Below are 23651 nucleotides of genomic sequence, written 5' to 3'. Positions count from 1 at the left end.
GAAAGAATCATTTCTAAGATGTACATGCCTAAAATTTAAATTCAGGTATCAGGTAACACTCTTTCATCAGTTAATTGAATACTGTTACCATTTAGCAACTAGTTTTTAACTAATACAGTCTAAAACAGAGATGTTTAGGATTCCCTAATCTTACATCTCATCACAAAGAGAACAGAAAATAGAAAAGTGAAAATCTGCAGATGCTGGAAATCCAAGCGACACACACAAAATGCGGGTGGAATTCAGCAGGCCAGGAAGCATCTATGGAAAAGAATAAGCAGTTGACATCTTGGGCTGACACCCTTCACCAGAACTGCAGAAAAAAAGATGAGAAATCAAAATAAGAGGTGGAGGTGGGGAGGAGAGGAAGTGGTACAAGGCGATAGGTGAAACCAGGAAGGGGACGGGGGTGAAGTAAAGAACTGGGAAGTCAATTGGTGAAAGAGATAAAGGGCTGGAGAAGAGGGAATCTGATAGGAAAGGACAGAAGGCCATGGAAGGGACGGGGAGGAGCACCAGAGGGAGGCGATGGGCAGTTAAGGAGATGAGGTGAGAGAGGGAAATGGGAATGGGGAATGGGGAATGATGAGAAGGGAAGGGGGGTTGGGCCATTACCAGAAGTTCAAGAAAGTGATGTTTATGCCATCAGGTTGGAGACTACTGAGATAGAATATAAGGTGTTGCTCCTCCAGCCTGAGTGTAACATTGCAGCAGCAGAGGAGGCCATGGACTGACATGTCCGACTGGGAATGGAAAGTGGAATTAAAATGGGTGGCTTTTTCTGGCAGGTGGAGCATAGCGGTCTCCCAGTCTACGCTGGGTCTCACCAATTTACAGGAGATTCCAATTCTCAACATGAGAGTCCCTGAAGGCCTTGATTACACCTGTTCAGTGTCTACTTAAGATGCCAACTAATACTGCAAACAAAGGTCAGTTTCACTGTTCTCAGTGAAACAGCTCATCCTCTAATTATTGACCTGCCTTCACCAGGGAGATGCAGTTGTCAAGCTAATGATATAATATCCTTTAACACACTATCAAATAGCTTGACTTGATACATAATTACAGTAACATTGTTGCAACCCACAATATAAAGAAGAATTAACTCAGTGCACATTGGTTACTATCTCTGGTAAATATCCTTCTCAGAACAACATATTAATTTCAAACTGCTGTTTACTGGACTGACAGGTTTGAAAGTATCTATAACATTTTTCTTTTAATCTTTTCTATATCAATTATGAATACAAAGATACGAATTACCATCAGAAAGAACAGTTAAGTCTATTCGTTTCAGACTTTATGTAAAATAAGTGCAATTAAGAGTAGAAAAATTATGCCAAGCTTTTCAAAAACTATTGGCTCAATTTTTATTTTAACTCTTCTATACAGCACCAATCATATACTAAACAACATCACAAAACTACGAACACACACAAAATGCTGGTGGAACACAGCAGGCCAGGCAGCATCTGCACATTTTCTTGTGTTTGTGTTCACAAAACTATCATAAGGTCAAATATTATTTTAATAAAATCAAATCAGGTCACAATATAAGAACTGGACCCAAATTAAATATTGGAACTGAATTAAATTTGGGCACTTTAATCCCCATTTTCTCGCCCAGTACTTCCACATCAAATAATCCCTTACACTGTACTTCCACTCATAACCGACATTCAGGCCCTTGTTACTGTTCCTAAACAATGGTAACTTATCAATATAGTGTATTTATCACAGTATAACATTCCAACCTGACTAACAGTAGCATCATCAAACAATATCCCATATTGTGCAATGCATGATGGTATCAGGGTAACTAACCAAAACTTATATCAAGAGAAGTAAAGTTTAAGGAGGAAGATAAGTAGAGAAGCAGGGGAACTTTATGAAGGAATTCCATAACTTAAGGTAGAAGAAAGGGCAGTGTAGCGGTCTGGAGTTCGGAGTTCAACTCCGGTGCTGTTCTGTAAGGAGCCTCTGGTTTCCTTCAAAGAATCAGTCATTGTAAATTGTCCTGTGATGAGGGTAGGGTTAATCACCTTAGCTGGGGCAGCATGGCTTGAAGGGCCTTCTCTGTGCTGTATCACTAAATAAATAAAATACATAAGTGTTCATTCGATGAAGATAAACAAGTAAAGGAGTGATGAATGAACAGCATCTTGTGAAAGATCGGCCAAATGCAGCCAGAGTTTGATGACAAGCTTAGAAAGGACCGCTTTGACTGGCAAGTCAAGAGTGAATTTTAAATAATAAAGGGGGCTTCATCAGCATATACGATATATGTGATGGGGATAATCAGGCAGTCTTTGTGATGGGAGGAATACATGATCTGAAGTCCTGCTGGAGGTCAAAGACTATAAAGCAAGTTCATGCAGTCTGGTTCAATCTCAGTCTGGGATGGAATCGTTAGCTGCTGAATGTTTGTAAAGGAGACCTAAGACAATGATATCAAAGTACATTTGTACATTTACTGCGTTTTTACTAACATCATGCAGTACAAACCGTGATTGAGAAATGGGAAGAGCCACCAGATACAGTTGCAAGAAAAAGTTTGTGAACCCTTTGCAACTACCTGGTCTTCTGCACTAATTACTCGCAAAATGTGATTTGATCTTCATCTAGGTCACAATAATAGACAAACACAACCTGCCGAAACTAATAACACATAAACAATTGTATTTCTTCTCATACACCATTTAAATAATTACAGTCTTGGTTCAAAAAAGTATGTGAACCTCTGGGGGTAATGCCTTCTACAAAAACTAGATAATCAGGTGTTCCAATCAATGAATGCTGAAGGAGCTGAAAAAGAACCCAAGAGTAACAGCAAAAGACCTGCAGAAATCTCTAGAACTTGCTAAAGTCTCTGAATAGGGTTCATGGACAGATACCACTGCCCTCCAAAAAAACATTGCTGCATATCTCAAGTTTGCAAAAGACCCCTGGATATTCCACAATGCTTCTGGAACAATGCTCTGTGGACAGATGAGACAAAAGTTGAACTTTCTGGCAGAAATGCACACCACTATGTTTGGAAGAAAAACAGCACTATAGACCAACACCAAAACCTCATCCGAACTGTGAAGCATAGTGGAAGGGGCATCATAGTTCGGGGCTACTTTGCTGCCTTAGGGCCTAAACAGCTTGCAATTGTTAAAGGAAATAATGAATTCAAAATTGTATCAAGACATTTCACAGGAAAACATCAGGGTAGCAGTCCATTACCTGAAGCATAATAGAAGCTGGATGATACAACAAGACAATGATCTGAAACACAAACAGCAAGTCAACAACAATGGTTTAAAAAGAAGAAATTTCATGTTTTGGAATGGCCAAGTCAAGAGTCCACAATGCTACATTTGGGTCCACAAAACGAGGAATACCCTTTTCGTACAAGATAGAATTTGGGAATTTGGAGGGATCCACTTCATCTATGAGCTAGAGGAAATTCAACATAAAGGGGTAAGTATTATTAATGAAGAGAACATCTTTTCTCCAACCTCTCCCATACAACAGACTGTGATCACAATTCCTACAGCCACCCTTCCATTATCACGGCACATGCAGAGAAGAAACATGATTCGGTAATCTGCAGTTGCTTTCAGAGAAGCTTCTGTTATGCAATCAAGTATGCCACCTCACTGGAGTGAAGGGTTGATACCATCATCTGAAGCTGGTCCAAAATCAGGATACTTTACTAACTTTTTAATACGGAAAGTAAATAGTTCAGTTGCTTAATTTTTGCAACATTGTCCACTTAGTGAGGGAAAACACTGTATAGTTAGTGGACTCAATGTTGAGGAGACAGGATACATTTTCCAGCTGTAGGCACTTAACAAGAATGTCTTATACAGGTCAACATTCACTAATCTGACTACCTGTAATCCAGTTCCTTCGATAATTTGTACTGATTTTATATTTTCTGCGCAACTGTAATTTAAAATTTTCCAGGCCACCGCTAGATCTCTTCACGTGTTGGCACGTTCTTATTAGCACAGACAGCCGATTCCTGCTTGTTTTCCTGCATTTATTAATATGATTTGTGTGAGGCACAGCCACCCGGCACCCACCAGCGGCGGGGGAGCTGGCACACGCTGGGTCGGTCCACCTGCCGGTGGTCATGCACTGCCCTCCGGCATCGCCCGGCCAGCGCTGCGTTCTCTTCTGCCTAGACCTCAGATCAGACGTGGTGACCCGCTGAATTTAAGCATACTACTAAGCGGAGGAAAAGAAACTAACGAGGATTCCCTCAGTAACTGCGAGTACAATGTAGTCTTTGGGGTAACTGCAAGTCTGTGTCTTCGCTATCACTTAGCTCACACTTGAGTGTTGGTAGCGGGTGCGCTTTATTTTTTGCCAGTGGGGAGGGGGGATTGTTGCTCGCTGCCACTTACACGCGGGAGTAAGGGGAGCGGGGGGGGGACTTAAGAGTTCTAACATTTAACTGTCATTCATTCTTTGGGGCACTCCTCTGTTTTTGTGGATGGTTGCAAAGAAAAAGCATTTCAGGATGTATATTGTATACATTTCTCTGACATTAAATGAACCTTTGAATCCTTTGATATTTTAAAGGTATGATGAGGCGGTTAGCTATTGCTTAATGAGATCCTTCTGTAATTCGGCATTTTCACTAATCCGGCACCCCTCAGGCCCCAATGGTGCCGGATTATAGAAGGTCGACCTGTAGTCATAGTCATAGTCATACTTTATTGATCCCGGGGGAAATTGGTTTTTGTTACAGTTGCACCATAAATAATAAATAGTAATAAAACCATAAATAGTTAAATAGTAATATGTAAATTATGCCAGGAAATAAGTCCAGGACCAGCCTATTGGCTCAGGGTGTCTGACCCTCCAAGGGAGGAGTTGTAAAGGACACCAGGGCAGGAATGGATTCTCAATATTCCTGGATTTCAGTGCTTTAAAATGGATAGGGAGGGCGGAAAAAGGGGAGGTGGGGTGGCATTACTGGTCAGGGATACTATTACAGCTACAGAAAGGGTGGGAAATGTAGCAGGATCCTCTTTTGAGTCAATATGGGTGGAAGTCAGGAACAGGAAGGGAGCAGTTACTCTATTGGGGATATTCTATAGGCCCCCTGGTAGCAGCAGAGATACAGAGGAGCAGATTGGGAGGCAGATTTTGGAAAGGTGCAAAAATAACAGGGTTGTTATCATGGGTGACTTTAACTTCCCTAATATTGATTGGCACTTGATTAGTTCCAAGGGTTTAGATGGGACAGAGTTTGTTAAGTGTGTCCAGGACAGATTCCTGTCACAGTATGTGGACAGGCCGACCAGGGGGAATGCCATACTAGATCTAGTACTAGGTAATGAACTGGGTCAGGTCACAGATCTCTCAGTGGGTGAGCATCTGGGGGCCAGTGACCACCACTCCCTGGCCTTTAGCATTATCATGGAAAAGGATAGAATCAGAGAGGACAGGAAAATTTTTAATTGGGGAAGGGCAAATTATGAGGCTATAAGGCTAGAACTTGCGGGTGTGAATTGGGATGATGTTTTTGCAGGGAAATGTACTATGGACATGTGGTCAATGTTTAGAGATCTCTTGCGGGATGTTAGGGATAAATTTGTCCCGGTGAGGAAGATAAAGCATGGTAGGGTGAAGGAACCATGGGTGACAAGTGAGGTGGAAAATCTAGTCAGGTGGAAGAAGGCAGCATACATGAGGTTTAGGAAGCAAGGATCAGATGGGTCTATTGAGGAATATAGGGAAGCAAGAAAGGAGCTTAAGAAGGGGCTGAGAAGAGCAAGAAGGGGGCATGAGAAGGCCTTGGCGAGTAGGGTAAAGGAAAATCCCAAGGCATTCTTCAATTATGTGAAGAAAAAAAGGATGACAGGAGTGAAGGTAGGACTGATTAGAGATAAAGGTGGGAAAATGTGCCTGGAGGCTGTGAAAGTGAGCGAGGTCCTCAATGAATACTTCTCTTCGGTATTCACCAATGAGAGGGAACTTGATGATGGTGAGGACAATATGAGTGAGATTGCTGTTCTGGAGCATGTTGATATTAAGGGAGATGAGGTGTTGGAGTTGTTAAAATACATTAGGACAGATAAGTCCCCGGGGCCTGACGGAATATTCCCCAGGCTGCTCCACGAGGCGAGAGAAGAGATTGCTGAGCCTCTGGCTGGGATCTTTATGTCCTCGTTGTCCATGGGAATGGTACCGGAGGATTGGAGGGAGGCGAATGTTGTCCCCTTGTTCAAAAAAGGTAGTAGGGATAGTCTGGGTAATTATAGACCAGTGAGCCTTACGTCTGTGGTGGGAAAGCTGTTGGAAAAGATTCTTAGAGATAGGATCTATAGGCATTTAGAGAATCATGGTCTGATCAGGGACAGTCAGCATGGCTTTGTGAAGGGCAGATCGTGTCTAACAAGCCTGATAGAGTTCTTTGAGGAGGTGACCAGGCATATAGATGAGGGCAATGCAGTGGATGTGATCTATATGGATTTTAGTAAGGCATTTGACAAGGTTCCACATGGTAGGCTTATTCAGAAAGTTAGAAGGCATGGGATCCAGGGAGGTTTGGCCAGGTGGATTCAGAATTGACTTGCCTGCAGAAGGCAGAGGGTGGTGGTGGAAGGAGTACATTCAGATTGGAGGATTGTGACTAGTGGTGTCCCACAAGGATCTGTTCTGGGACCTCTACTTTTCGTGATTTTTATTAACGACCTGGATGTGGGGGTAGAAGGGTGGGTTGGCAAGTTTGCAGACGACACAAAGGTTGGTGGTGTTGTAGATAGTGTGTAGGATTGTCAAAGATTGCAGAGTGACATTGATAGCATGCAGAAGTGGGCTGAGAAGTGGCAGATGGAGTTCAACCCGGAGAAGTGTGAGGTGGTACACTTTGGAAGGACAAACTCCAAGGCAGAGTACAAAGTAAATGGCAGGATACTTGGTAGTGTGGAGGAGCAGAGGGATCTCGGGGTACATGTCCACAGATCCCTGAAAGTTGCCTCACAGGTGGATAGGATAGTTAAGAAAGCTTATGGGGTGTTAGCTTTCATAAGTCAAGGGATAGAGTTTAAGAGTCGCGATGTAATGATGCAGCTCTATAAAACTCTGGTTAGACCACACTTGGAGTACTGTGTCCAGTTCTGGTCGCCTCACTATAGGAAGGATGTGGAAGCATTGGAAAGGGTACAGAGGAGATTTACCAGGATGCTGCCTGGTTTAGAAAGTATGCATTATGATCAGAGATTAAGGGAGCTAGGGCTTTACTCTTTGGAGAGAAGGAGGATGAGAGGAGACATGATAGAGGTGTACAAGATAATAAGAGGAATAGATAGAGTGGATAGCCAGCGCCTCTTCCCCAGGGCACCATTGCTCAATAGAAGAGGACATGGCTTTAAGGTAAGGGGTGGGAAGTTCAAGCGGGATATTAGAGAAAGGTTTTTTACTCAGAGAGTGGTTGGTGCATGGAATGCACTGCCTGAGTCAGTGTTGGTGGCAGATACACTAGTGAAATTTAAGAGACTACTAGACAGGTATATGGAGGAATTTAAGGTGGGGGCTTATATGGGAGGCAGGGTTTGAGGGTCGGCACAACATCGTGGGCCGAAGGGCCTGTACTGTGCTGTACTATTCTATGTTCTATGTTCTAAAGTTTGATGGTCACAGGCAGGAATGACTTCCTATGACACTCTGTGTTGCATCTCGGTGGAATGAGTCTCTGGCTGAATGTACTCCTGTGCCCACCCAGTACATTATGTAGTGGTTGGGAGACATTGTCCAAGATGGCACGCAACTTGGACAGCATCCACTTTTCAGACACCACCATCAGAGAGTCCAGTTCCATCTCCATACATCACTGGCCTTACGAATGAGCTTGTTGATTCTGTTGGTGTCTGCTACCCTCAGCCTGCTGCCCCAGCACACAACAGCAAACATGATAGCACTGGCCACCACAGACTCGTAGGACATCCTCAGCATCGTCCGGCAGATGTTAAAGGACCTCAGTCTCCTCAGGAAATAGAGACAGCTCTCACCCTTCCTCAGTGTTCTTTGACCAGTCCAGTTTATTGTCAATTCGTATCCCCAGGTATTTGTAATCCTCCACCATGTCCACACTGACCCCCTGGATGGAAACTGGGGTCACCGGTACCTTAGCTCTCCTCAGGTCTACCACCAGCTCCTTAAGTCTTTTTCACATTAAGCTGCAGATAATTCTGCTCACATCATGTGACAAAGTTTCCTACCGTAGCCCATAATAAAACCATTCAGGACATTAACACTCAGAAAACTTCTCCTTGTCTACTCTAGCTAACTCCAATCCAGGTACAACCTACAGAAGAGCAAAAAAGCAATTTGAAGTTATAGTTGGAATTGGATGCATGCCAGCTCTGGTAGGGTTTGCAGACTATTATTTCCTGTAAGGCAAAACCTGAGCATCATAAATGGCTGCGAAGCTTCACTCTAAGAGAGCTCAATGCCTTTTTATGCACACCTTGAAAAGGAGAATAAATCTACACTTGTGCAAACCCCTGTGATATCTGTCTCAGAGGCCAACATCTGAACAAAGGGGTGAACCCCTACAAGGTGTCAGGCCACGATGCTGTACCTTGCAGGGCACTGAAAACCTGTACCAACCAACTGGCTGGAGTGCTCAAGCACATCTTCAATCTCACTGCTGCAGTCGGAGGTTCCCAGCCACTTCAAAAGGACATCGATTATACCAGTGCCCAAGCAGAGGATGAGCTGCCTCAAGGACTATTGCCCAATTGCATTCACACCTACTGCGATGGAAGTGCTTTGAATGACTGATCATGGCCAGAATTAACTCCCGCCTAAGCAAGCACCTGGGTCTGCTGCAACAGGTCTACAGCATATGCATTCTCACTGGTTCTCCATCTGGCCTTGGACCACCTGGACAACAGCAATACCTACATCAGACTGCTGTTAATTGATTACAGCTCAGCATTCAACACCATCATCCCCTCAGGACTAATCAATAACTTCAAAAACTGGGCCTCTGCAACAAATCTGTGACTTTTTTTTAAATCAGGAAATTGCAGCCAGTGAGAATCAGAAATAACATCTCTTCCTCACTATCAACACCAGCGCACCTCAAGGACATGTGCTTAGGTGCTCTACACTCTCGACACCCATGACTGAGTGGCTAGGCACAGTGCAAACGCCATCTATAAATTTGCTGATGACACAACTGTAGTTGGCAGAATCTCAGATGGAGACGAGGAGGCTTATAGGAGTAAGATAGATCTGCTGGTTGAGTGGTATCACAACAACAACCAGGCACTCAGCATCAGTGAGACCAAGGAATTGATTGCGGACTTCAGGAAAGGGAAGTTGAGGAAACACACACCAGTCCTCATTGAAGGGTCAGCAGTGGAAAGGGTGAGCAGTTTCAAGTTTCTCAGTGTCAGCAGCTCTGAAGATCTATCCTGGGCGCCAACATATTGATGCAATTATGAAGAAGGCATGCCAGTAGCTATATTTCATTAAGAGTATGATATTTTGTATGCACTGAAGATTCGAGCAAATTTCTACAGATGTACTGTGGAGAGCATTCTGACTGGTTGCATCATCATCTGGTATGAATGAGCCATTGCATAGAATCAGAAAAAACTGCAGGAAGTTGTAAACTCAACTAGCTCTATTATGGGCACTAGCCTCCCAACCATCATGGACATCTTCAAAAGACGATGACTCAAGAAGGCAGCATCTATCATCAAAATACCACCATCACCCAGGATATGCCCTCTTACTGTTAATACCATCAGAGAGTGGGCACAGAAGCCTGTACACACAAAGTAAATGTTTTAGGAACAGCTTCTTCCCCTCCGCCATCAGATTTCTGAATGGTCAATAAATCAATGAACACTACCTCACTATCTTTGCTCTCTTTTTGCACTACTTATTATATCATATTGTAATTTTTAGTTAGCTTTTTTAATAATTTCTACAATGCAACAAAAAAAGTGCAAAAGCAGGTTTATACAGTGCAAAACAAACATATCGAATGCACAGTTCATAACAGTTAAGGAAAAGCACCCATAGTAGAATCGTATAAAGTTAGTTACCACCCCGCCTTCCGACTACCCAACTCCAAGCCAACCTTATGATATATAGAAAAGTTGATCAGAACTTTTATCACCACAGAGCTGTATATAAAAAGGTGTATTGCCTACTATCTGAGCTATAGTATGTTTACACAGCAAATAAAAACCCTTAAGTCTTAACCGAAAGAAGCTGGAAGTAAGGGATTTAAATGCAAAAGAAACAAAAAAGGAGGAATAAACCCTTAATCTAAACGGGAATTATGAAAATATTCAAGAAAAGGTCCCCACACCTTTTGGAACTTTATGTCTGAATTAAGAAGTGAATAATGAATCTTTTCAAGGTCTAAGCAGGACATAATGTCTGAGCTGTTGAGCATGAGTGGGTGGGGCCATATTGTAATTTATAGTATATTTTATGTATTGCAAAACAATAAATTTCACGACATATGTGAGTGACAATATACTTGATTCTGATTCTAACTCCAGTGGCTTAACCTTTATTTCCTATGTCCCTCATGTGGACTTCTCGGCTTGAAAAATAATTTATTGTATAACTATCGTAGCCCAGTCACATTTCCTGAGAGCAAAAACACATCAAACTTCTTTGTGCACTTCTTCAGCGTTCCTTTATGCTTGCAATGTGACCATAGCATTTCCATTGTGTGATTTATCTAACCAAGGATTTAAACAGGTTTAACAAACTACTTCTAATTCAATTGGCCTAGAATTCCTTTTTATAGCAACAAAAACCATAACAGCATGTGAAATAAACAAAAAAAGTCACTATAAAAAGAACTGCAAAACCTAGAGACTGAATTCAATTATTACCTGACTTCAAATTCGACAGAAAGATAAAATTGCCTCTCAAAGCTTCGTATAAAAAAACACATAAGGCAATATCCTGGTCAAATTCAGTCTGCCATTTGATGAGAGTATTCTGGAAAGAACCCACAAGAAATGATAGAAAGTACATTTCTGGGCCAAAGAAATCTGTAATGAAGAAGTAAACTTTAAAAACTTGAGATCCATGACCCTCTAGCTTTTTAAATTACCTTCAAAGCAAAAATAAATCACAAACTTTGTTTTCCTTTTGGTGTAGAAATGGTCTACTTTATTTTCATCAACATATTTGCTATAGTAAGAAAAAATTACAACTAAGTGCAAAAAGTTTAATTCAGATATCTATCTTTAAGAAACTAATGAAGTCATTTGATGCTCAACAATAAAGTACCAGTTCACAAGTTCTGCTTTGCTGTATTACTGTTGGGATGCCAAGCAAAAACATACTGACCACTATAACAAACGACAATAGTTGCAGATACTGTCACTTTTGTAAACTGTATGTGCTGGTGCCAGTGCTTGCCGATAATGGATCCTATCATGAACTACTGAACAAAGGTAAGCTAGATGTTGTTGCAGAGTAATGATCACTTAACAGCACAGTGATACAATCAGCAGGACATATAATCCTTTATATCACAGCACATCATACTGCACTAATGAGGAAGTGTCATTGGACATGGCTCCTTTCAATTTAGTTGCAAGAGTTAGAAGTAATTTCACTGACTTCTCACTTATGATTTACTTCTCGTTCACCTGCCAACTTTATGTTAAGCAGCATACATTAATAACATTAGCAATCAGAGTTAAGCGTCTGTAAATTAAGTCAATGAACATATACCAACTCTAAGGGGCACAAATAGCAAAATACCCTTGGCTGAAAACTATACATACTTTCCATCCACAATCAGAGCTAATACATTTTTGCGCAGGCATTTCTCCTGTTGGGAGCATCACTAGTTAGTTTCAAATGAATATTCAAATTAATTTCTTGTTAATAATTAAAGTTAAATTAAAGCAGTTAAGTTCTTGAAGGAATATTAATAAGGTTGTAAAATATTCTAGCCAGACCACCCTGTGTCCAATCTTAAATGAAAATATAAACATTTAGAATTTGAAAAAAACTTAAAACTTCCTTTCCTTGGGTCTCACCATAAGAACTGCAAAATTCTGCTAAATATATTAATTGTGTGACTGTGTGCTGCTAAAACATGCACATTCACTCAAAATTTCCCTCTTTCTTCATTACCCCCCCATTATTTGACTGAAAACCAGCTATTTGTCATTATCCTAAAATAAAATCATGTCTCTATTAGATCTGTAACCCTTGGAGTTTAGAAAAGTGAGAGGTGATCTTTTTGAGACATACAAGGGTAGAGATTGAGACGCTTTCACTAATGGGATGTGACATAGGTATAAGCGATCATTTAAAGTTGTGATAAATAGGAACTTCTTGATGAAAACACTCAAGAGGGTTATGAAAGCTAGATCATTGAGAGTGTTTAAAGAGAAAGTAAGCACATTTTTGAAAAATCATAGCATTGAGGTCCTGTTACAAAAAAGGAGGTGAAGCCTGGGGCAGATGATCATTGTCATGCTGAACAAAAGGGTAGACTTGAGAAACTGGTCTATTGCTCCTATTTTCTCAGTTTTTAAAATAAACACTTTGTTACCTGTGATGGCTTTATAGGGGCAGAAAGATCTGCAAACACAAAGCTCAGCCATAACAAACTACAAGACAGCATAATGAAATAATAATTACATAATGGAGCAATTTCAAGTCACCAATAAAATTTATAATTACAATTGAGTACAGCGAAGGTTCACCAAAATGACTCCTAGAATAGCTTGTTTACCATATAAAGAGTTTAGGCAGACAGACCCTTTAATCTTAATTCAATTTAGAAGAATCAGCAGCAAACATTAAAACATGCAAATTTCTTATGGGGCTTGACAGCATAGATACGGAGAATGTTGGCTGGACTGTTGAAGAGTCACTGTTAAAATAAGGGGCAAGTCAGAAACCCCAAGTATATTCAGGAAAAATTAGATTTCTGAATATTAAATAGTCTATTAAAGGATGTAGGATTAGTGCACAAGTGGCAGTAAGATATAAAAAAAGAGCAACTTTGGCACAACATAAACCGGAGGATTAAATGGTTTATTCCTGATTTATGTATTCATGTGCAATGAACCACTGCCTGTCTTATCAAAGACAAAAACAATATCTAGAAGTTCCAACTGATAATGAATGTATAGGGCAATGAGCTTAAAAGAAAATCCGGAAGATATTCACATACTTCATTATTTGTTTATTTATTTTTATTTTGGAATATCACATGAAATAGGCACTTTGAGCTCCATTGCACAACTAACTACTCATTGATTTAACCCTAGCCTAATCATGGAACAAGTCACAATGATCAATTAAACTACTGACCGGTACACCGTTAAGACTGTGGGAGGAAAAAAACACACACACACACACACACACACAGAGGAGGGAACGTACAATCTTGTTTACAAAGGACACCGGAATTCAACTCGGAACTCCAACACCCCGAGCAGTAACAGCATCATACTAAACACTACGTTACCAAGGCACCCCATGATATCATATATAGTATATATGATAAACTTTAAAACTTAGATATTTTGTTGCATCACAAAAACGGTGATAAGATCACTCCTTGGAATTATTGTGTTCCATTCTGGTAGCCACACTATAAGAAGGATATGTTTACTGGAGAAAGTTCAGAGGAGGTTATCCCATTAAAGAAAAAGATTGGATAGGTTGGACTTGCTTTTTCTGAAGTAAATGTGGCTGAAGAGTGACCTGATAGATATAAAATCCTAAGAGGCATATATAAAGTAGCTAGTAAGAATCATTTTCCCAAGGTAGGGGTATCCAAAACAAGAGGGCTTAGGTTTAAGGTAAGAGGAAGGACAAGGGAGTAATTGATAATCTGGAACTTGTTGCCAGAGAAGCTGGTGGAATCTGACACATCTGAATTAGACAGGCAGTTAAAATAGGCAAGGGTTAGAAAGATAGGCAGGCAATTTCGAAAAGTATAGATGGGAAAAAAATCAGCATGGATATGGTGAGCTGAAGGAATTCTACTGTACAACTGTACGGCTACAAAGGTATTAAATACATTTTAATTTTACCATCAAGTGTTTCTCTAGTTTCCTCATAAAGATTGATAAATTAACCTTAAACCAAAATACATTCACCAATTCCAGCAGATAAACAGGCTAAAATGAATGAACTCTTCATGATCTTACAATGCATCAGCACATCATAATCACTTGTTTTCACTGTCAATTAGATATTTACTCAATTTGTAGATATAAAAAAGATGAATGACTGGTGGATATACTAACTTTATGATTTATACAATATTGGGAGAAAACAGTGAAGGTTCAAACCAAAAACAATACCACTACAATTTACCTCTTCCCGTCAGAAGTACATTTATGCTTCAACTAAATTTCATACCCATATTTGAAAAAGACTTATGCTGTCAAAGTCTTTGGTGCAAACAAACAGAATAAATCAACATTTCTGAGAATGGAACCTCTAAGGAAAGAGCAATTTATTTGGTAACCAAATCTATTTTTCATTAATAAAGCACCTCAAATATCACAAAACAGTTCACATTACTTGAAAGTGGAAAAAAGTGTTTGTAATATCAAATAATCATCTGAAGATGAGAAGAATATACCTCAACATAGGGTGGAGGGTTGAAAGCTCTCCAAAGCCAAAACAAATCAGGAAAAGGGTAAAACATCCAGCAGACCACAGCCAGCAGAGAAGACAATACAAGCTGGGATAAAGGGTCTACAGTAAGTTGCATATGAGGGTTAGAGCAGAACCACAGAAGTTCTGACGAATTGGGATTTTAAATAAATATACACATGGACAAGAAGTATATGAATAGTGACTGGTGCTGGAATTTGGCATAAGGATAAACAAGCTACTGGATCAGTTTCAGCATCTTGAATATGATGTGAGGTCAGATTGCAGCCTAAATCGTTACCAAACCAGTTATACCTAATGGGCACATAACACTGAAGTCTCGGTAATCAAGTTACAGAAGTTTCCACTGGTTTCTGCACCTTCAATGTCTCTTGCTCTTCCTCTCCAATTATCCTGTTTTGTAGTTTCCTGGGCTTTCAAATAGCAATTGCATTTTTGCCAGCGTAGTCTTAAAGGCATATTCAAACAAAATTTAAACACCTGATCCATTTTTCATTGCGTTACACCATGCCATGGCTTGTTAATTTTCGAATAAACATATTATTTTGCTTTTAAACCTATTTTCAAATTATGCAGAGAATGATGTAGCTTCCTAAACTACTATGCATTATTCTAATGTCAGATAAAAAGTAATAAATGATTTAACTAATTATTTAAAAATACAACCGTATAGTAAAACAACTCTCAAAATCTGTCGTGCAGAGTTATCATCATGTTTAGAACAAAAGCTCAAAAATTTCAACAAAAACCAAAATGACGACTACCAATCTTTGAAATGAATTTAAACATTTCAGTTACCAGGGGCTTGTGATGGTGAAATGCAACTTTAAAACAAAATAGAGCTCTTTTAACATCTAAAATGTTGGTGTTTGTGCTTTCAAGTACCACTCTACTACACTGAGCTCCAAGCAAAAAACAACACAATGAAGTGTATCACCGAGTCAAGACAGCCCTTGAGTCACAAATCAGGAGGTGACTATTTGATATTACAACCGCTTTTTTCCACTTTCAGGAGAGTTTGACAATATGGGAAGGATGCAACACAATCAATTCGTTTGAGAATGAATACGGAAGATCCATGACAAACATAACAGACAGACAAAATATTCTGCTGGTATAAGGGCTGCCTGCAGAAAGTCAGTTACCTCCTATAACATACCTGGAGAAATGCACTTTCAGACACTTGTAGCAGTAAAGTTCTGGGAGGTAGAGCAGGGACTACAAAGTACATTAAGAGCTTTGTTAATTTAGATTCAAAAGGGGAAAGAGAAGAAGGACTGTGCTGAACTTCAATTGCAAAGTGATCCCACCACTAGCCACATCTTCCCCTCCCCACCACTTTCTGCTGCCCAGAGGACACCCCTGCTCCCCATGACAGCCCTGGTTTGCTCATCACTGCTTCTCTCTGCAGACATTTTCCCCTACAACTGTAGCAGGTATAACACCCGTCCCTACAGATCCTTTATTACCACCATACAGGAGCCTAAACAGCCATTCCAGTATTCACATGCATCTCCTCTAACCTTGTCTATCACATTCAGCGCTCTTGATGTGGCCTCCTGTATGTCGGTGAGCCCACATACAAATTAGGCAACTGTATTGCTGAGCACCTGCATTCCATCTGCCATGGCCTTCTGGAACTCCTGGTTGCCATCCATTTTAATTCCCCTTCCCACCAATATGCCTGTCCTTGGCCTCTTCCACTGCCAGTCTGCGGCTAAGTACAAGCTAGAGGAACAACACCTAGGTACTCTACAACCCGATGGCACTCACAGTGAATTTCCAATTTTCATATAAACTGCTTTCCTTCTGTCCTTTTACCCTATCCTCTTGATTTACCCAATTCCTCCTACTTACCTCTCCTCTACCCACTCCATCTGTCCATCAGCCATACTCCTTCCAATGGGTGACCTTCCCCCTTATTTTCATCTGCCCACCCCACCTTCCTTATGATTCTATACTCTACCATCCTTTCCAACAACTGCAATCTTTTGTTTGCTCTACCAATTACCTCCCAGACTCAGTCACTATTTCCACTCTTCCCTCCTCCATCTGTCTATAACACCTTCTCACCTAAATCCAACTATTACTTGCCAGCTCTTGCTCCACCCTATCCCCTCACCTCTCTATTCTCACTATCCCCCCTCTATCTTTCAGTCCAGATGAAGGGCCTCCACCTGAAACATCAACAGTCCATTGCCCTCCACATACACTGCCAGACTCACTGAGTCTCTCCAGGATCTAGCTAAATTGAAGTTCAATTAGCAACAAACATGTCCAGGCTATTTGCATGATCAAGCTTTGTAGCAAATGGAGACTTGACTGAATTATGGATTTGTGGTCAATTACAAGCAAAACAAATGGCTCCAAATTGGAGGAATTCTGAAATAGTAACATAGAAAAATGTCAATAATCACACTCAAACAACATTCAGCTTTCAAGGTAGGGGAAAACAACTGTAATCAAGCAACACACACAAAATGCTAGAGGAACTCAGCAGGTCAGGCAGTACCTGTGGAGAGAAAGTACAGTCAACGTTTTGGGCCGAGGCTATTCAGCAGGACTGGAGAAAAAAAAGATGAGGAGTAGATTTAAAAGGTGAGGGAGGGGAGAGAGAAACACAAGGTGATAGGTGAAACCGGAAAGGGAAGGGATGAAGCAAAGAGTTGGGAAGCTGATTAGTGAAAGGGATAAGTGAGGATAGAAAGCCATGAAGGAAAAAAAGGGGGGAGGAGCACCAGAGGAAGAAGATGGGCAGGCAAGGGGATACGGTGAGAGACGGTAAGGGGGATGCGGACTGGCGAAGGAGAGGGCGGGGGTGGCATTACCAGAAGTTCGAGAAATCAATGTTCATGCCATCAGGTTTGAGGTTACCCGGAAAGCATAAAACGTGTTGTTCCTCCAACCTGAGTGTGGCTTCAACATGACAGTAGAGGAGGCCATACATAGAGATATGTGAATGGGAATGGGTGGGCCACTGGGAGATCCCACTTCTTCTGGTGGACGGAATCATGGAATTGAATTTTTTTTTACTTTTCGAAAATGATTACAATAGGAATGGAATAATAGGGCATGGGAATTTCAGAGCAGCATTACCTGATGTATTACCTACACATTTTCCATTCCAAAATATCAGTAGCATAATCATGTTGCGCATGTGACCATTTCAAGCATGCTCACTGTGTGGTTTCCCACCTTAATATTTCCATGAATAGATGACTAGAAAAAACATGGGATGCTTATTTCACTGCTTACTTGGTAAAGCAAGAAGAAAAACTTGCATTTGAATAGCATCTTTCATGTCTTTCAAACCCTTTACATTCAATAAAGTGATTGTGAAATGGAAATATTGTTGTAGCAATGGATACGCTGGTTGGGTTTGCACTCAGGAAGGTCCCGCAATCAGCAATGCCACAATGAGCTACCTGTTGAGCTACATTCACTGACATTGCCATCTGACACAACACACCCGGATTATCTTTGAAACTGTGTGATGGATCATTTGAATCCACACAGGATGATAGATGGAGCTCCAGTTTAACACGTGAGAGACATTGCAGGATTACTTATTGAACTCGAAGCCCAGCCTATATCTTTGTGTTCAGATCTCTGAAGTGGAAGCGTATTCTAATTAAATACCCTACCAATGCAGTAACTTATTCTGGTAACTGAGCACAAACTAACTAAGTATGCAGTATGAGGCTAAAAGCAGTATTACCACAGCCATACTCACCTAGAACCAAAAAAAACAGAAAAGCTGTCAAATAATCTATTAATAGATCCTATGACAATTTCAAAACTTTAATTCCCACAATACTTTGCTTCATTCTCAATTGCTTAAAACTTAAATTCAAGTATAAAGCAGCAGTTCACCCAAAGTTGTAGCATTCAGGTCAACAACCAAACAACTCTGATAGCAACGCACGTGGAGGTGTGGAATTTAATCTGTGTAATGTCGACTCTATCCACTGCTAGCTTTATCAACAGTCACAGCACAGACCTTAAATGAGCTGGCAGTAAGACAGCTTAATCACTTCCATCACTAGTTTTCACATTACTGACTTCATAATAATGCATCAAAGAGCAGGGGCCTATCCGGTTAAAAAAAACTTAAACTAGATTCATCAAATGTCTATCATTAGCCCAGGAAATCTGAAGGATTGTTCAGTTATACTTAGCAAGATCTTCAAGAAAGGATTACTTATAGAGAGACATAAATCAACAAAACTTACAATAACATCACAGACAAAAGTAGTGCAATTTTAGACAGAACGAATTCTGTTTAGAATAAATGAACAAAAATATTTTCTTTACAGTCCATTCACTGAATATTCATTGTAAAAACACATGAAAAAATCAAAAGGAAATAAAGAATCCACACTGAATTACGACATTTCGGCATATGTGATATAGCAAATGAGAATGCCCATTATTTCAATGGAGGTTATCCTTTTAAAACACCTACTTTAGGCCATAACTGATAATATTTAGAAAAAAAGTGACCAAACGCAAAGCAGAAAACTGTTTAATCTCTTGGCTCTAGCTGCATGGACATTCTGTCAAATACAAATAAATGCAGTGAGTAGATAATATTCACATTTTCCTGTTTGGTGTACTAATTCTTGTCAGCCTATGTTGGTAAAACGAAAAAAACATACCTGTCACTGATTAGGGATCTGGGAATAAAAATCAAAATTAAGTACCAATCATTTTGGACTAAAGGAATGAAAATAAGAAGCTGTTGAGGCATGGACTAGAAGGGCTGAGATGGCCTGTTTCCATGCTGTAATTGTTATATGTTATAATAAGAAGTTCTGATACACATCTATGTGCAGGGCTGTATCTAGGGAACTCTCAAACACATGCTTCCAAAGATTTACAGTACTTTTCAGCTCTATTACACTAACACTGCAGCAGGTTGAACTGAGATAGAGAGGAACAATGGATTCATGACAAAATTCTGTGTGTCAATGTCTTAGTATGCTTTTAAAGCATATATCTACTACCAATAATTACACTACATGGTGCACTACTTGTCCTGATTACAAATCAAAAGGAATACAAAGGTTGCTTTAGGGTCTGAGTGCTCATTGGCATCAATTCATATGCAAACATCAGTTTAATAAATGTGTATATGCCTTACTGAATTCCCCCTGTCATAGTAAGAAAAGAAACTCAGAGGTTTCACAAGTATGTAGTATTTAGCCTCTTATGCCCATCAGGGCACATTATAGCCTCCAACTTAATATTCTAAAGAAGTTATGAAGAATCTCTTTTGATTTTATATTTTGAATTCATCTCTCTATAATCACAATAAGGTATAATTTGTAAAAATTAAACACATCAATTACCAATACAATCAAAATCCCAGCTTGCACAATGGCCTTCACAAATACACATGGGAATAGTGAAGTACTTCACAAATGGTGCTGGCCACATCCCAGGCAGCAGTAATTCATGCTGCATGATGAATCTGAGCTACAGCAACAACCAGATAGTTCGTAAGTGTGCAATACATAGCAAGCAAACTTTAACCACATATCATGGTACAAGATACAATTTAAACTTATTTCATTATTGTGGAACACAATCACCACATACCGGTACCTACAAATGATAACTTATTTTAACACAAACTAGAACACTGATCTGAGCCTGAAATCAAACACTGGTACAAATGGCATTCTAAAACTTCATCCTCAACCCTCCAGCTCCCCACTACACCAGACCTGAGCATTAATTCACTCACATCCATAATATTCACTCATTCTTACACGGTTTACCCCCCCCCATGTTTACCTAAAAACAGAGTTAGATTGTATTTTCACCCAAAGTCAACGGCGGAATCTCTTAAAATTGTTTTATATAGTATTTATTTCACCACTTTATTGATAATCACTGTCATAATATAACCACATGGCAACTAAAATGAACACAGGATTTTCATAAAACACTTAATGAACAAATGATGTGTTTTAACGACGTTTGAAAGATAAATGCGGACAAGGCTCCATTGTGAAACAGAATCTCTCGGTCCACCTGAAAAAATGTGGCCAGAGTGTAATATCTCATCCAATAAACTACCGGGTGTTTATAGAGAAAGAACTTATAGAGAAAGAACGTGGACTGTTGGAACCACCCAGCTGATCTGCAATCATCCAAGGCAGGAGTTCCCAACCTTTTTTATGCCATGGACCCCTACTATTAACCGAGATTAGAACCCAAGGTATCAAGTGTAAGCCTTTTTAGCTAAACTCCAGACTGCCAGGAATGCCAATGCTTGTTCTAAGGCATAGTGATCTTTAGCGCGAATCCTTCTTGTTTATTTTCTCCGATTGCGCCGCCCTCGCAAACTTTGAGGACGGGTGGCATTTTAACGAAACCTCTCTATCCCCACTGGAGGATTCGCGGGCACACCGCACAGGTTTCAATCTTGTTGGCTGGCACTGGAGGTGAATACTTCCAGCTGAATCTGAATGTTTCGCCAGTAGGACCACCCCACAGTGTCCATTATGCCTGATCTTCCCCCCGCCCCTTAGAACCTCTTCCAGCCAGGCCACGCCCTAATCTCCACCCCCTCCCAGATCCCTCCCACTACCCCGTCCACACACACACACACACACACACAGACACACACTCGCTCTCTCGCAGCCCAGAGCAGCAACTTTCCCCGTGGATCGGCTAACCCCGCCCCCCTCACCGCCAGTCTCCTCCTCAGACGCCCTCAGCGCCAATCCCCGCTCGCCGTCGGCCCCTTTCTCTCCCCGGATGCCCTCAAACCCGATCGTTCGGCTCCGTACGGAACAACTCCCTCCCTCCCTCCCCCCACCCGTTTTTTCACTCCGCTTCTCTCCCCTCGTTTGCCCGGAGCCTGCTGCCCCAGGCCCGCGCTGGCTTGATGTTCCTCCCAATCCCGCCTCTCGAGGCTCTCCCTCCCGCCCGGGGAAGCGCAATCCGGCGCCACCGATCGGTGACCAGCCCACCACCTCCCCAAACGCGCCCGATCGCCGCCTCGATCCGCTCCACCGGCCGATCGATTCTCTGCACCCCCCACCCCCCCCCCGCTCGTCTCTCCCTCCCTCTCGTTCCACCTTCCCCACCCCACCCCCAATCACGGCTGCTGATCTTGAGCCCGCGAGCCGGGGCACCGATTGTTGTGCAGGCCGCGGGTTGCTCGCTCCCTCACACAGCAGGACAGCGCAGCCCCCCTCCCGGCACACAAACACCTCACCCCACACAGGCCCCCTCCACTCACCGCTCCGAAGCCCCGCCAAAGATGCAGACTCCCTGCGCCCAGTGTCCCTCCCGCTCCGGGGAGCGCCGACAGAGAAATCCCGCGAACCCCTCCAGCGGGGCCCGGGGGTGTGGGTGAAATAAAACCAAACAGCTCGCAGCGGAGGCCGTCTCTTCGTCCGCTCACTCACTGCCTGTCAATCAACGGTACACCGCGCAGGAAGTCCCGCCCGCCCCGCGTGCCCCATTGGTTCCGGTGCTGCCACAGCGGGCGGGTTTCAAGGCGCTCACTGGCTGGCGGGCGACGTCCGTCACCCCGCTGTCGTTTGTAACCTGACAACAGTGCTACGCCTATCTGCGAGCGTGATCGGCAGATGCCGGGGACGGAAGTCCCACACTTCACCTGCGCCTATTGGTCATCAACAGAAGCCCCGCCGACAAGTCTGCTGGGGTAGGAATGAACTTGATTGGATTACAAGCGCTGCCAATCCCGCTGCTCTAGACAGCGAGCTGACAACCGCTGCCCGCCCATACTCCCAACCACATAACATAAGGCTCAGCACAGCCACGCCCCCGTCCTCGATTATGATTGGTTTGTTTGCTAAATTTAAGTGGACCGGTGCATTTTCTTTGGTATATTCAAATGTCTATCAAACTGATTGGCAGTTATTTGCCTTTAATAGCGGAAGTGCCACGACTGGTACTGGCTTAAATCAGGTCACCATTTTTTCCACTGTGCAAACAGGCAGTCCAGCTTTGCCTCTGCTTACTGACTTGTGACTGCTTATCTCGCTCGACTCCAAGTGAGATCTCAAGCGTGACTGAACCCACCTCTGTGGCAAACAATGACCGAGTCAGGCTGGTGTGTCCTGCAGTTAGTTACCTCATGCAATCTTATGGACAATTTTTATTTGCGGTATTTATCAACGCATTAAAATCTCTACCTGGACCAGAAGTGGTAAATAAGACGCTCTAATTTCTGTGCGCTGAGGTACTCCCAACAATTGTTGGATTAGTGCAATCGTTGTATGTAATTCAAAAAAAGTATTTTATGCAGTTAAATTAATCATAAATTAAAAATTAATTTATTTGATGTTTCTATAGTATTTTGTCTTTGGTTAAGCAAGCAGCTTATCGCTGATAGCTACCTCCGCAATGCTTTGACGTGAAAATTTTAAACCTCTTATTTAAGGGGGTTAAATAATCATTTTATAATTTGACATTAAAAAGTAAAATGGTGTACGCGTGCAGGAATGGTTCTCCACAGTTGAAGTTATAAGGAAGCGTGTGTATTGTTCAACCTAGCTAGAATGATATTGTTACCTACTAGAGACTACAAAGTACTGGCTAAACAATACATTTCCCTGTTCACGGCACAGGTTTAAGCGCGAAGTATTAATAATACATGCCTTCAGAGCCTTGGCCAGCGTCTCTCCAATCAGAACAGGGGAAAATCATGTGCCTCTAAACTCAAGGCTTTATTTACAAATAGCTTGTAACGGCTATGTTACCCATTTTGGATCCAACCTGAAATGTTTAAAGAATTACATTTGGCAGTTTAGTTTTGATTGGGGGGGGGGATAACCAGAACCACAGAAACTAATGCAATCCTAAATATCAAGTTGTATAGACTGCTATTGTGGATCCTTTCAGATTTATTGTACTAATCAATTTAGACTGAGAATGCACCTTACTTGTGGTGCTTCAAGTACCAGTGAAAGCAGCATGTTTGCCCCAAATACCCAAGTATATGAATGGGGTCCTCTACCCTAACC

At 41.6% G+C, this 23651-nt stretch overlaps 1 protein-coding gene across 3 annotated transcripts in view; it reads right to left on the bottom strand.

Annotated features, from left to right (window-relative positions):
• sin3aa (SIN3 transcription regulator family member Aa) overlaps window positions 1–23651 on the bottom strand; it is a 143307-nt gene that overhangs the window by 93786 nt on the left and 25870 nt on the right. For 2 of the 3 annotated variants that reach the window (XM_072282290.1, XM_072282289.1), the window contains exon 1: window positions 21899–22076. The exons of the other annotated variant lie outside the window; for it this stretch is intronic. The gene's annotated coding sequence lies outside the window, so the exon portion shown is untranslated. Of the gene's footprint in view, window positions 1–21898; window positions 22077–23651 lie in introns of those variants that run through there. 3 annotated transcript variants of the gene reach the window in all.

This window comes from Mobula birostris, chromosome 18, assembly GCF_030028105.1.
Source record: "Mobula birostris isolate sMobBir1 chromosome 18, sMobBir1.hap1, whole genome shotgun sequence".
NCBI classification, from domain to species: domain Eukaryota; kingdom Metazoa; phylum Chordata; class Chondrichthyes; order Myliobatiformes; family Myliobatidae; genus Mobula; species Mobula birostris.
Note: the sequence above shows the minus strand (reverse complement) of the source record. Positions and strands in the feature narration are given on the sequence as shown.